General features: G+C 36.5%; 1 pseudogene; it reads left to right on the top strand.

Annotated features, from left to right (window-relative positions):
- Positions 1–9,376: 9,376 nt before the first annotated feature.
- LOC143679189 (ADP/ATP translocase 3 pseudogene) lies at positions 9,377–10,242 on the top strand (annotated as a pseudogene).
- The last annotated feature ends 3,097 nt before the right edge of the window (positions 10,243–13,339 follow it).

The following is a 13,339-nucleotide window of genomic DNA, read 5'->3' as shown; positions in this document are numbered from 1 at the left end:
TGAGATGATGTTAAATTAACTTAAATGGATTCTAACATTTGATATCAAATATTAGAGTCATTCTGGGCCTGTGAGGGATAAGTAAGTATTGTTGAAAGGGGAAAAACCAGGAATAGGAAACCAACAACACCCATACTCCTTGAAATCCCATAACACTTTGTCTTTAGTGCTATTGAGGACTTCATAATTTATAGTATTTTGCATAGTGATTGTTTATACCTGTTATTTTTATTTATGTCTGTTACTTGTTAAATGTAAGATTCTTAAAGCTAGAATCCACATCTGATGCATCTGGGTATCCCTCTCAGCACTACTAGAGTATTTTTCAAATGGTAAGCACTCAGTAATATCTACTTAGATGGAAGAATAAATAATAAATAAATAAGAAAATATATTGATTTTCACCAGTATCAGAGCATTTTTTTTAATTCAGAGTAATCAAGCTTCAATGGCTGCTTGTGATGATCAGATCAATACCTTTAAAGGTACAGCATTGACCCTCTCACTAAAGACAAAGAGTGAACATAGACTATGCACACATAAGAACCTCAACCAGTGATACCATTCATCTTTACCTACTTCTATCCAACTCAGGAAACAATCTGTGTTCTCATGTAGGAGTACAGTGCTGCGACACACTCAGATCTCACAATGCCAAATGTGTAGGAAAAAATCCTTTGAGAACATTACTTGATGCATATGCATAACACTTTTTATACAATAAAACTGGGGTGCTTGTCTCTATAATGTGAAAAGCAGTTACTCTGCTGTATTATGTGAAATAATTACTTTTACAATATCACTTACTCTTAAAATACGGTGAAGGCATTGTGCCTTTGAAGCAGCATCTTTGAGCACAAATCATTTTCATTACTTATGTTACATTTTAAAAGAAATTCTCAGACTTTGCTATATGAAGACTGATGTCATTGTTAATGCTTTTATTACTTTTTCATTTTACTTGATGAATCATGACTCCCCCATGTGGAATTCACTATTCTACCAGTTGCCTTCGAAAGAAGTGACTTTGAAGCTGGGAACAGGGTACAGATCTTGGCAGCAAAAGTTTCCATTTGTGTCTTTGTGGACTGATGTTCCCGTTCTCATCCTCCACACCCTCCCCCAGTTCACATATAGTTCCACCATTCACAAAGATTCATTTCTGAACATGCCTGCTTCCTCAGTAATGTCTTTTCTCCTTGCAGTGCAAAAAGCATGACGTACTATTTTTCCCTTTCTTCTTCCTCAACTCACCATCCTTGCTGTAAGTCATCTCTCTGTCCTGAACTTGTACCACATTTTGTTCCTCTCATATGGAGCTGCTATATATTGCTTTGCAATCATGGTATATACATGTATCAAACTCTCTTTAGTAGTTTACTGTTCTTTGAAAATGCAGAGTGCTTCTAAGTTACCTCTGTGCTCACTGCTGACTTCTTATAGTGGGATGCCAAATAATGCCTGAAGACTGACACTATTCCTTCTCTCCTGCCTGCTCAGCCATCTGCTCTCTGGACAGATACTACTCATTAGCATCCTTTAAACTGGTGAGTGTGGGAGATAAAGAGATAGAATTCAAAACCATCCTTTTATAACTTGTTCATTTCTCATTTTTACCCTTTACAAGATTATAGGTAACAGAAAATCTTGACTAGGCAATATATCAACAATAATTTGTGGCCCTTCCTTATTTTCCACACTTTAACAGGGAGCTTAGTTTTGAAGGAAAACAGCCCTACAAAGAAGAGAAGAAAATAAAGGGCAGAAATTTTCCCCAGAGAGAAAAACATCAACTGTTAAAGAATTTGTGAACTGATTCATGAGCTTATTTAATGTAAGTAGGGAATTTGTAAAAAGAAACATTTAAAATATGTAACTTGAATGTTAACTTTCATAATGTTAGCCTGTTTGTCATATTATTTTAAATCCAAGTCATCATGGTTCTGTAAAAGGCAACCATTCTACTCTGCTGTTGGACAAATATCTGGAGAGCAGTCTTATTTCTGGGCAGAACTAGAACTTTTCTGAAGCCATGCATAACAGCACAATCTCAACTCAGCTTTTAATCTCACCCTCTGTCTCCTCCCTCCCACTGATATCCTGCTGAGGCTTCCAATTCATTAGCAGACCTAAACAAAACCCCCAGTATTCTAGGCTCTCTTCAACTTTCAGACAAATTACCTAATCTAGATAAGTCCTGGTCTCCCCATCTGTAAAATGGCAATATGAAGACTAACTACCTCATAGCTCATGAAGCATTGTAAAGATTAAGTCTGAAAACAAGAAGCATAGTTCATGGAATATACCATTAAAATAAATGTGTTACTTTTTACTATTGAGCTTTTCCAATAAGACTCTATTGTCAGTATATAAAAACAGCAAATACAAAAACCAAAAAAGGGATTTCTTCTCAAGGAATAGATATTAATAACTTTCTGTGCATTACTCTCAGACCAAAAGAATTGAGTAAAATGTTTTGTTTCTCATGCTTTGATTTGTTTCATATTCCTGGAAGAATGCCTCTTAGAAAAGCCAAAATGCTTCCATAACTACATTCAAAAATCAGAGCTACAGAATTTCAAATACAAAAATGATCCAAGAATGGGTTGCCTCACCCTGAATGTCAGTGAGACCCAGAAGACCACCAGGCTTTCCTTTGGGAACATCTTCCATTTACAAAGGGAAATGCTGAAGCAGCTTTGGGTAACAAACTCATGAGTAATACTGTTACCCTAACAGGTAATATTCTCATTGATTAAAATAAACATTTGTAAAGCAACAGAATAAAAACTGAGTATAATCTAGTTTCTCACATACAGCAAGCCCACACCTCCAAAAGGCTTTCTCAGATACAGTTTCCTCTGCTCAGAATGTTATTTCCTTTTATCATTACATAACTGGCTATTTCTCAACCTCAAATCTTGGCTTCTTATATCTTCCATGATTACACCCTATTAAAAATAACTGAGTGATTTTAAATCACACACACAATTCACCTGTTATTTTCTTTCATCACTTGGTTTTCACTAAACTGCATCTATCCACTAAAAAAGTAGAATATTTATTAGCTTCTTTAGTTCTTCTTGCTATGTCTCCCATTTAAATGGTAAAATTCATGGATGCTTGGGTTAAAGCTGCGCCATTCATCTACATAAACTCATTTAGTGTGTAGTCAATCCATCAAAGTATTTTACAAATAAGCACATGACTGTAATTCTGTTATTTGAAAGGATAACATATTGTTGTTGGTGAGTCTTACTTTTCTGCCAGTTGGTCTCCCCTTTGAGTATTTTAGCTTTAAGCAATTTCTAAGAAAAGAAAAGTGGAGCCATGGCATGAATTTAGGATAAGCTAAGAGATGCTGTATTGACAGCAAATCTGCTCTTTTTCATTTTGACAGACTAATTGTTCTCAGGGTTTTTCAATTACTACTTGAAAAGGACAACCAAAGAAGTGATTGGTGAACACACACACACGTACACACACATATGCATATATGCTAGGTAATATAATTATATAGTTTTATGTAGTGTGTATCTATATATGTGTATTTATTTGCATGAATATATACTTAAATTCAAAACAATAAAAAGATGAAACTACTAATTCTAAACAACAAAGCCTGTGGGACAAGTAAATATAACAGAATAAGATTTGAGAGCAGGTAGAACAAGGCTGTGACAAGTAAAAGTTTTTTTTTATTCCCTAGTTACTTTCTCTCACCTGAACCTTCTAGATCTTGCCCTCAATTTTAATAATGTGAATGAGCATATTGGCCCACCTCAGAGTATTCTGTCTGACTTTAATATCACTGTAAGTGAAAAATTGAAGTACAGAGAACATTTTTGAAAATTTAGTCATTCTATTAAAAAATTCTCTGCACTAGAATTTTTTATGACTTAGGTTTGTATAACAGTTTTTTCCCAAAGAAAAATATATTCTGAAGATAGATATTTATTTTTCATTTTGGAATAGATTTCTCGTACCCAATAGACATTTCAAGTCTTTTCATATGAAAATGTAGCTTAAGGAATGAATTTTGGCAAGCTTCAATCAACTTATATTAATTTATCAAGAGAAAAATAAGTATTTCATGAAGTGAGGCATCAATTCCTGAAAAAGTAACACAATATCACATTATCAGAAAAGAACAGTACTGGATTCTCTTTTTAACAATTAGGTTTTAATATTTGCTCATGTATAGTTGGAAAGGAAATGTGCAAAGCATGGAAAGGTAATCTTTTAAACAATCATTTCAGAAATAAACTCAAAATACCAGAGATGATGCATCTTTCAAAGCATAAAGCTTCCCCTTGAATTCAATTCTATATTTGACCTTCACATGTATCACTCTTCTACAACATCATGCCTCTCTCTACTCCTGAACCCCATTCAGTTATGACTCAGTGCTTTATTTACTTCACTGATTGTATTAAGCCCACACAAATCATCATAAAGCTTTAATTTGATCTCTGAAGGTTTTCTCAACTTCCCAGAAATGATAACAATATATTTTAAAATCTTCCCAACTCTAAGTATACATGTTGCAACATCATTATTATTTGCCAAATAAATTACTCTACAAATACAATTCATATCTTCCTGTGCTGACTAGCAGAACTAATCCAGGAAGGGAGGGGAAAAAATCAAAAGCATTTTCCTATATTTTCACATAGCATTTGGGATCTTGAAAAAGAAAGACTTAGTTGGGCAAATAAAATAAAATAAAAAAGATTCTGACCATGCAGATTATAAATCTAGACTTAAAAGTCAGCATGGGAATCACCAGTACACATTGGTAGAAGATGCTTGGTAAAGAGAGGTCAGAGAAGGATGAGAATTAACTAATGGACATATGCAATGGTGCTAAATCATTATGTATTTCACTGCTATTAAAAGTATTTAGATTAATAGAGAATCCCACTGATAATAATCACAAATCCATGTAATCATAATACAAATCATATAGCCATAGTAACCCCGTGGGGTATAAATTTTTCCTCATTTTACATATGAGAAAAATGAGACCTAAAGACATTAGGTAAGTTGCTCAAGGGCAGGTTTATCTAATGCCACTACCCTCATACTTAATTTCCATGCTTTCCCAAGCAAGATGAATGGCATCAAATTTATGACAAGTATAGACATACTAGGTCTATACTGTACAATAAGGAAGTTCAAGTATTAAAAGTGAGCTGGATGAGGGGTTAAAAAGGCATTATCATCAGAATCTAGAAGAGGTTTTCAAGGGACAGGGTGAGGATAAGGAATGGAAAGTTAAGGCTTCAAATGTACAGGGTTACTGTTTGGAACAATGGAAGCATTCTGGTAAAGGACAGCAGTAATGGTAGTGCCATAGTGAGGGTAATTAACAGCACTAAAATATAGGGGGAAAGTTAGGTTGTATGTATGATAACAAAAAATTTTTTAAAATCCATGGAACTATACTACACAGTGAATCCTAAATTAAACCATGGTTATCATTAATAATACAGCTAGAGGCATGTGTTTTCATCCATTGTAGCCAACATTCCACACCAGTGCAAGGCGTCAGTGGGGAGGTGGCATGTGAGAAACCCGTACTTTACAGGTGATTGTTCTAGAAACCCAAAACTTTTCTAATAAAGAAAAAAGGACATTATAAAAAAAGGGCAAAATGAAGAGGTGTATATATAGGCCAGAGCCTAATACAAGACAATAGGATAAAGGTCAAGCCAAGCATGTAAGACTTCAGGGCAATCAGTAGAGAGCATAGTACTGCACAGAAGAATTAGCTCAAGGGTGAACACTTACAGGCACCCAAAAGTACTTGCAGATTCACTCTAGCTTCCAAGAATATGTAATTTCTTATTGCACATTAGCTTTGTGTGTGTTCCTTTCAAAAGTGGGTGTTTGAAATGGTAACTCTTTTGCAAATTACCAGATAACATAGCAAAAATATCACAAGTACTAAAAGACTATGCATAGTGTGTATGCTGGTTTGAAAGGAAGTATGCCCCCTAAGAAAGTCATGTTTTAATATAAATCCCATTTCATAACAGTAGAATAATCCCTATTCAATACTGTACATTTGAAACTGTAATGAGATCATCTCCCTGGTTTATGTGATTTAGTTAAGAATGGTTGTTAAACCGGATTAGCGGATGACATGTCTCCACCCATTTCAGTGGGTCTTGATTAGTTTCTGAAGTCCTATAAAAGAGGAAACATTTTGGAGAAAGAGATTCAGAGAGATTCAGAGAGAGCAACACTACGAAGCAGAGAGCCCACCAGCCAGCGACCTTTGGAGATGAAGAAGGAAGATGCCTCCTGGGGAGCTTCATGAAATAGGAAGCCAGGAGAGAAAGCTAGCAGATGATGCTGTGTTCGCCATGTGCCCTTCCAGCTGAGAGAGAAGCCCTGACTGTTCGCCACGTGCCTTCTCACTTGAGAGAGAAACCCTGAACTTCATCGGCCTTCTTGAACCAAGGTATCTTTCCCTAGATGCCTTTGATTGGATATTTCTTTAGACTTGTTTTAATTGGGACATTTTCTCAGCCTTAGAACTGTAAACTAGCAACTCATTAAATTCCCCCTTTTTAAAAGCCATTCCATTTCTGGTATATTGCATTCCAGCAGTTAGCAAACTAGAACAGTGTGGTTTCCATAAACCTAACAGCATTTGCCAGGAATATGCAAAATCAAGTTTTAAATGTTAAAATAAAAGTCAAGATATTCTATGTTTTCTTAAAATTAAACAGGTGAATAGAATCATTTAAAAAATTGGACATCAATAGCACTTGTAATGCTTAAATTCTGAATATGGTAAAGTCTTCTTTGGCTTATTAACATGAACTTAAACTATTTTTATGACTACACAAAGGACTCTCATTACCACTGCAGAATGTAAGTAAGTAGGGCTTTTAATCTAATAGATGATATATTCAGAGTTACTTTAAGACATGTAGGTGATTCTTTTACCAATTCAGTATCATAAAAGACCTATTAAAAACTGGATTATGCTGCTATAATCATGCACTCTCTCTATATGGCCAGAAAGAGAACAGAAGAAAGTAGTGCATTGTTATTATGAAAAAAAGGATTGGTAAGAAGAGAGAACACTACAGTGACAACAAAAGAGCAAATTGTCTACTTCCTTTAAACACACCTTTCAAAGGAAGCTGTTAAAGATTTTTCTGCACAAAACAAGATCCAGGGCTGCACATATTGCTAAAATATATTTTTTATGAGGTCACTTACACAACAGTACACAATTGTAGATCATGAGGTAAAAAACCTTCAAGCAGAAAGGCTATAAAATTATGATATAGAAGTCTGTAAACATGTGAATTTCAATCTACTTTCAATATAAGAGACCTACGACTCTAAGAGTGTGGTATTGAATAAGATAAGGGAAAGTCTTACAGATACAAGAATGCAAAAATAAGTCACAGAACTAAGAGATTACAATGTGCAATTTGTATCTTCATTATGTAACATTAAGAAGTCAATGAAATGAATTTCTTTAAGGAAGAAATTATCTCTCTTTTCCAAAAAGTAAATGTTTAGCAGATAGAATGATTGTCTCTTTTGGCTATTAACACAATTAAATACTCACAGTACAGTAGGAAAAGCAACAATGTATCTCTTCCTGTGCTAAAATTCCCCAACCCTCCTCAAGATCATATTTACCTTTCTGCAGTCAGACACTGTGTCCTTTACTTCGTTTGCTATCTCCCATTATAGCTGGCCTGATCTCAGAATACTGCTAGGCATTGAATAAGTACTTGGACAAATTGACTTTACTAATTCTCAAGATTGGAATCCAAATACATTATCTTAAGTCCTCTTAGTGGACAATGCTTCAATGGAGACAAATACTGTGAGATGTTTGAAAGAATGCATGTTGATGTTCTTCCTAAAAGATATACAAATCTTTATATTATAATATTATATCTTTGATTCTGGACCTCACGGTCCAGTCCTTAGAATATGAAAGGGGAGGAGGCAAAAGTGAGCTAGAGCCTGGCAGCTGGCTGGGGAGATTGCTGGGGAATAGCCAAGCCAAATATTTCAGACTCATGGAGGGAAACTGGTGAACCAGATAGTCACTAAATGTACAAACAGCATCCCTCCCTGAAGCATGGCTATTTAAGAATGGAGGTGTCATCTACAACACTTATTACCTCCATTACCTCACACAGGTAGGTGAGGAAGGGTTAAACATGAGCTAGAGATGGGAATTTAAAGGGCAGCTCTTGTCTTGATGTGGAGAAGGAAGGAGGAATGAATATATGAACAAATAAGTGGATGAGGCAAATTACATCTCTATGATGTGCAGTTTTCTCTCTTGGCCGCTGGAGGAAACACTAATTCTCAAGTTTAGTTTTATTGTTAGCCAACCAGAAAAGACAGTAGAATTGGAATTATCAACATGGAGCAAGTAAACATTTGGGGCCAGACTGATGAAGAACACTCACTGCAGGCTGAGGCTAGGAATGCTGCAGAATCCAATCTAAGCACTTTGGAAGTAAGCAGATTTTTTTACCATTTTTTTAAACATGGGCAGGCACTGGGAATTGAACCCAGGTCCTCCAGCATGGCAGGCAAGCATTCTTGCCTGCTGAGCCATCGTGGCCTGCCCAGCATATTTTTATCATAGTAAAATGTCCTATTAAAGCAGAGAGGAATATAAGCTATGAGATTAAGCAGTGTATAAAATATCAAATAGTATGCCCACATAAATCATTCTTTTACATTGTCTTTGAACCAGACTATCAGATTTAGATAATGGTACCAGAAATGTATTGACATTGAAGGGTGATGTGTTTTGGAGAAGTGCTTCTTCCTAGTTACACTGCTGCAAACTCTTTCTGGCTCTGTTACTTTCCTGTTTTCCGCTTTATACACATTAAATGAATGTGAGTGTATTTTACAAATAACTATAAAGAAATGAGACCAATTTTACAAACCATTATAAGAAAGCAGCCTCATTTTACAAGTATATTTCATATAGCTGCAATCATTTTATTTTGGAGGCTATGTGAGGCACAATCAACTGAAAATGTCACTGTAGTGAAGTGAGATGTCTACTTTTTTTATGAGGCTCTTTGAGCGGCATCAATACACATGCGGAGGCAGGCAAAGGATGACGTTTAAGTGGACCAAGATGAAATTGGGATGGTAAGCAATTTTATCTATGATTGCTTTTTACATTAAAAGTTACTTTTATTTTATGCCCATGTTTCTAAACTTAAATAAAACTCCAATGAATGCCACTACCAACAATTTTAATAAGGAGTTCTGTATCTTACTTTGATATATTGATTTGCAGTTTCATGTTTTAAAAACAAAGGGTAGCGCGCTGGGCGCCGCGTCCTTTCGGTTCCGGCGGCGCGACCCTCCCGGCTGCCCGCACTCGCACCTGGCCCTGCAGCCATGACGGAACAGGCCATCTCCTTCACCAAGGACTTCCTGGCAGGCGGCATCGCCGCCGTGGCCCCCATCAAGCGGGTCAAGCTGCTACTGCAGGTCCAGCACGCCAACAAGCAGATCGCGGCGGACAAGCAGTACAAGGGCATCGTGAACTGCATCGTCCGCATCCCCAAGGAGCAGGGCATCCTCTCCTTCTGGAGGGGGAACCTGGCCAACGTCATCCGCTACTTTCCCACCCAGGCCCTCAACTTCGCCTTCAAGTATAAGCAGGTGTTCCTGGGCGGCGTCAACAAGCACACCCAGTTCTGGAGGTATTTTGCCAGCAACCTGGCCTCTGGCGGGGCCGCCGGAGCCACCTCCCTTTGCTTCGTCTACCCGCTGGATTTCGCGAGAACCCATTTGGCGGCCGATGTTGGGAAATCGGGGGCAGAAAGAGAATTCAAAGGCCTGGGAGACTGTCTGGTGAAAATCACCAAGTCCGACGGCGTCCGAGGCCTATACCGGGGTTTCAACGTGTCCGTACAAGGCATCATCATCTACAGGGCCGCCTATTTCGGCATGTACGATACAGCCAAAAGTATGCTCCCTGACCCCAAGAATACCCACATTGTGGGGAGCTGGATGATTGCCCAGACGGTGACAGCTGTCGCCGGTGTGGTCTCCTACCCCTTCGAAACCGTGAGGCGGCGGATGATGATGCAGTCTGAACGCAAAGGAGTTGATATCATGTACAGGGTCACTGTCGACTGCTGGAGGAAGATGTTCAAGGATGAAGGTGCCAAAGCATTCTTCAAGGGTGCTTGGTCGAAAGTTCTGAGGCATGGGTGAAGCCCTCGTGCTGGTCCTGTACGACGAACTGAAAAAGGTCATCTAAGTGTGTCTATCTTAACTAGAAACGGGTACAAAGAATCATGTAGAATCCTTCCGTAACCATTATGGACCACTGACCTTCGAGAAATTCCTATTGTTTTTACCTAGGCAGATCAAATCTGTAGAGAGCTAGGGAAAGCTCTAGAAAAGGGGATCATTGTGATTACATTGGGCCACTGACTCTGCTGATTCCATCTTTTGATTACTGGGGGGCGGGGAAGGGGAATCCTGACCATCCTTGTGAGTCCCTGGGTAAGGCAGCTCAGCTTACACAGACCTAGAAACCCTCGAGTCCAAACGCTTGTAGGACCTTCCGTGGTGTTTAAGTATTTATTTAAAAAGAAATCATGTCTCCTATTTGTACTTAAGCACTATCTCCTTTTGCACAGCTGGACATTTGCAATTATGTTTTACATTGGGAATTGTGCTGCAAAATAATAAATGAGCAGGACACTCTTAAAAAAAAAAAAACAAAGGTTAATCTTCATAAGCCTGGTTTTGCTAATTATAAATATACAGTTTATAATGGATCATAATGATACAGCAGAAAGAAGAATAATTATGAGAGTTACTTCTGTTTTCAAACTGAGTAATGAGAGTACAATTCTGTCCTTATAACTTCTCACTGTGCATTTAATTTTTAGAATACAAAAAAACATTTCAAAATGTGTTAGCTGTATCTTGACATTCAAAATCATTGCATTCCTAAGTGCCACTGCATGCAAGAATTATGCATAAACCCATATTCTGCATTCATATTCCAATGTGGATATATTTTGTAAATGCACTACTCTTTGTTTTCTTGTAAATTTCACCTTTCATGACCTATGGTGAGTAGTGTTGATATCTGTGAAGAATTAAACAGCATAAAGAATGACTACGGCTTTCAGCAGACATGGTAGTATCTCTCACTGACTTCAAAACATCTCTGTTATAGCCAGTATATAGATGTCACAGAGGAAAGAACCTATAAGAGAGGAGCAAAGAGACACATGTAGCAATAGCTGCTATTATGATCCAGGCCAATTAAACCAGGTCTCCATTCCTTTACCCTTTCCAGCCTAAGCCCTTTCTGGATTCTGATGATACTGATGAGCTCTTCAGCTATAAAGAATACTTGGATGAGGAAACAAAATAAAGGACAAGTCCCATATACCTTTTTACTTTGTTTTAAAGTCAGCAGCAGAAGAACTAGGAGGCAATTTCAGCAATATAAAGTCCTCTTTGAAGAGAAATTAAGCAATTATCATTTCTATGGTCTTTTATGGTTCTAGATCCTGGAAGTACATTCTAAACAGTCATGGAATCATAGAATGGGAATTGATTAAATATACATCAATTCATATTTAAATTCCTTCATTTACTACAGATGAGTAAAATCAAGAACAAGAGCAGCATATAGAGGTACCAAGCATGAAGATCACCTATAGAGGTTTTCTACTATTCCATGCCATCTAGAACACAAGCATGAGTGTTATATATGAGAACATAAGTCTGTTATGGTTTTCATTCCCCACAGTGCTTACTGAAGTCCTAGAATGCACTGTGCTCTCTGTGGGTGTCATCTCCCTCTCCCATAAAAATACCACAATCTGACACTTACAGTTCAGAGGAAAAGATAGCCAATGTGGTAAGAAGACTACTCTAACAGTGGTGTAAAGGTTGTGGCTTTGTCCTTTGCTACACACTTGCCTGGTGACCTTTAAAAAAACTTAATAGAGTTACTTAACCTCTCTGAGTCTTGAATACTTCATCTGTACAGTGAAAGCACTAAGTTAGTTTCATATAATTTCCTGCCTTTATAAATATCTAGGTTTGTGAAATACTCCATATGATGTTTTCTTCTTCATAAACAATGCTCCATCTCAGCTCCCAAAATGTATTAGAAAAAAAAAAGTGTCCCCCACCCCAAGGAAAAAATTCTTCTGTTAAAGAATAAAATATTCTTTATCTTTGGTTCATATTCCAAAACTGAACAGACAAAAGATGAAGAACAAAGACTTATCAACAAAGATAATTTAAAATAAAGGAAAATATAGCTTGAAATAAGTGTTTCCATTCCCGATTGCTTCTATGAAGGCAAAAATGCTTTTTCTATAGTTCATTTATCTAAGAAGATAGAAATTAATGTTACTGGATAATGAGAAAGATGAATAAATATGGGCATCAATCTTGAGAATGGAATATTGATTTTGTGTTATTTAATTGAGATATCTCCTTCTAGAAGCCCACCTTAGGAAGAATTATTAATTACTATCCCAAGCTGTATTGTTACCAAAACTACAAATGAAGATTTTAATAGTACCAATACAACTTATAACTATATATGCATTAAATAAGCTGTTTATTTCCAAATGCCTCTCTCTTATTAGAAGTATTAACAGTAGAAAAATAAAGTGATCAGAAATCTTAGTTCTAAAAGAATCAGCAGCTGTCAGATTTGGTTGGTTAAGGAAGTTTTCAATGATAAAATAAAGTGAGGATTTTAGACTATTAGATTTCATTTATCTATTCTTGGATTCATATCATCATTCATTGTTATCACCAAACTATCTACATGTTTGGCAGTGATGTTTATTCACTTGAAATTTTGAAATTTGAAAGGACCAGACTTCCAAATTCAAAGAAATAAATAAAAAGAGATAGCAAGAACCATGTATTTTCTTACAAGTAAGCTGAATTAGGACCCTCTCTACTATACATTTTAATGGAATTGCAGTAAAAATCTGAATATAATAAAAATGACCAACTTTGAAGATGCACCTGAGACTTTCTTTCTCCTAAATTACCCCCTTAAAATATTTTTTAAAAATAGTACTTATGAATTGTTTCTTGTTTTCTTTCATTGGGTACTTTCCCCTTATTTTGGAACCAACCAGTTGAAAAAAAATAATCATAGGATTATTTTTACTTATAAAAATCAACCAAAATCTTTCTTGACATTGAATGGAGAAAAATTTAATCGTCAAGAGCTTCCTGGAAATTCATTACTAAGAGAAGATAACCTGTGTTAATTTATGAATCTATAGCTCATCCCTCTTTCTTGAGAAATATC

Source organism: Tamandua tetradactyla, chromosome 4 (genome assembly GCF_023851605.1).
Source record: "Tamandua tetradactyla isolate mTamTet1 chromosome 4, mTamTet1.pri, whole genome shotgun sequence".
NCBI lineage: Eukaryota > Metazoa > Chordata > Mammalia > Pilosa > Myrmecophagidae > Tamandua > Tamandua tetradactyla.
This window is presented reverse-complemented; position numbering and strand designations above follow the sequence as displayed.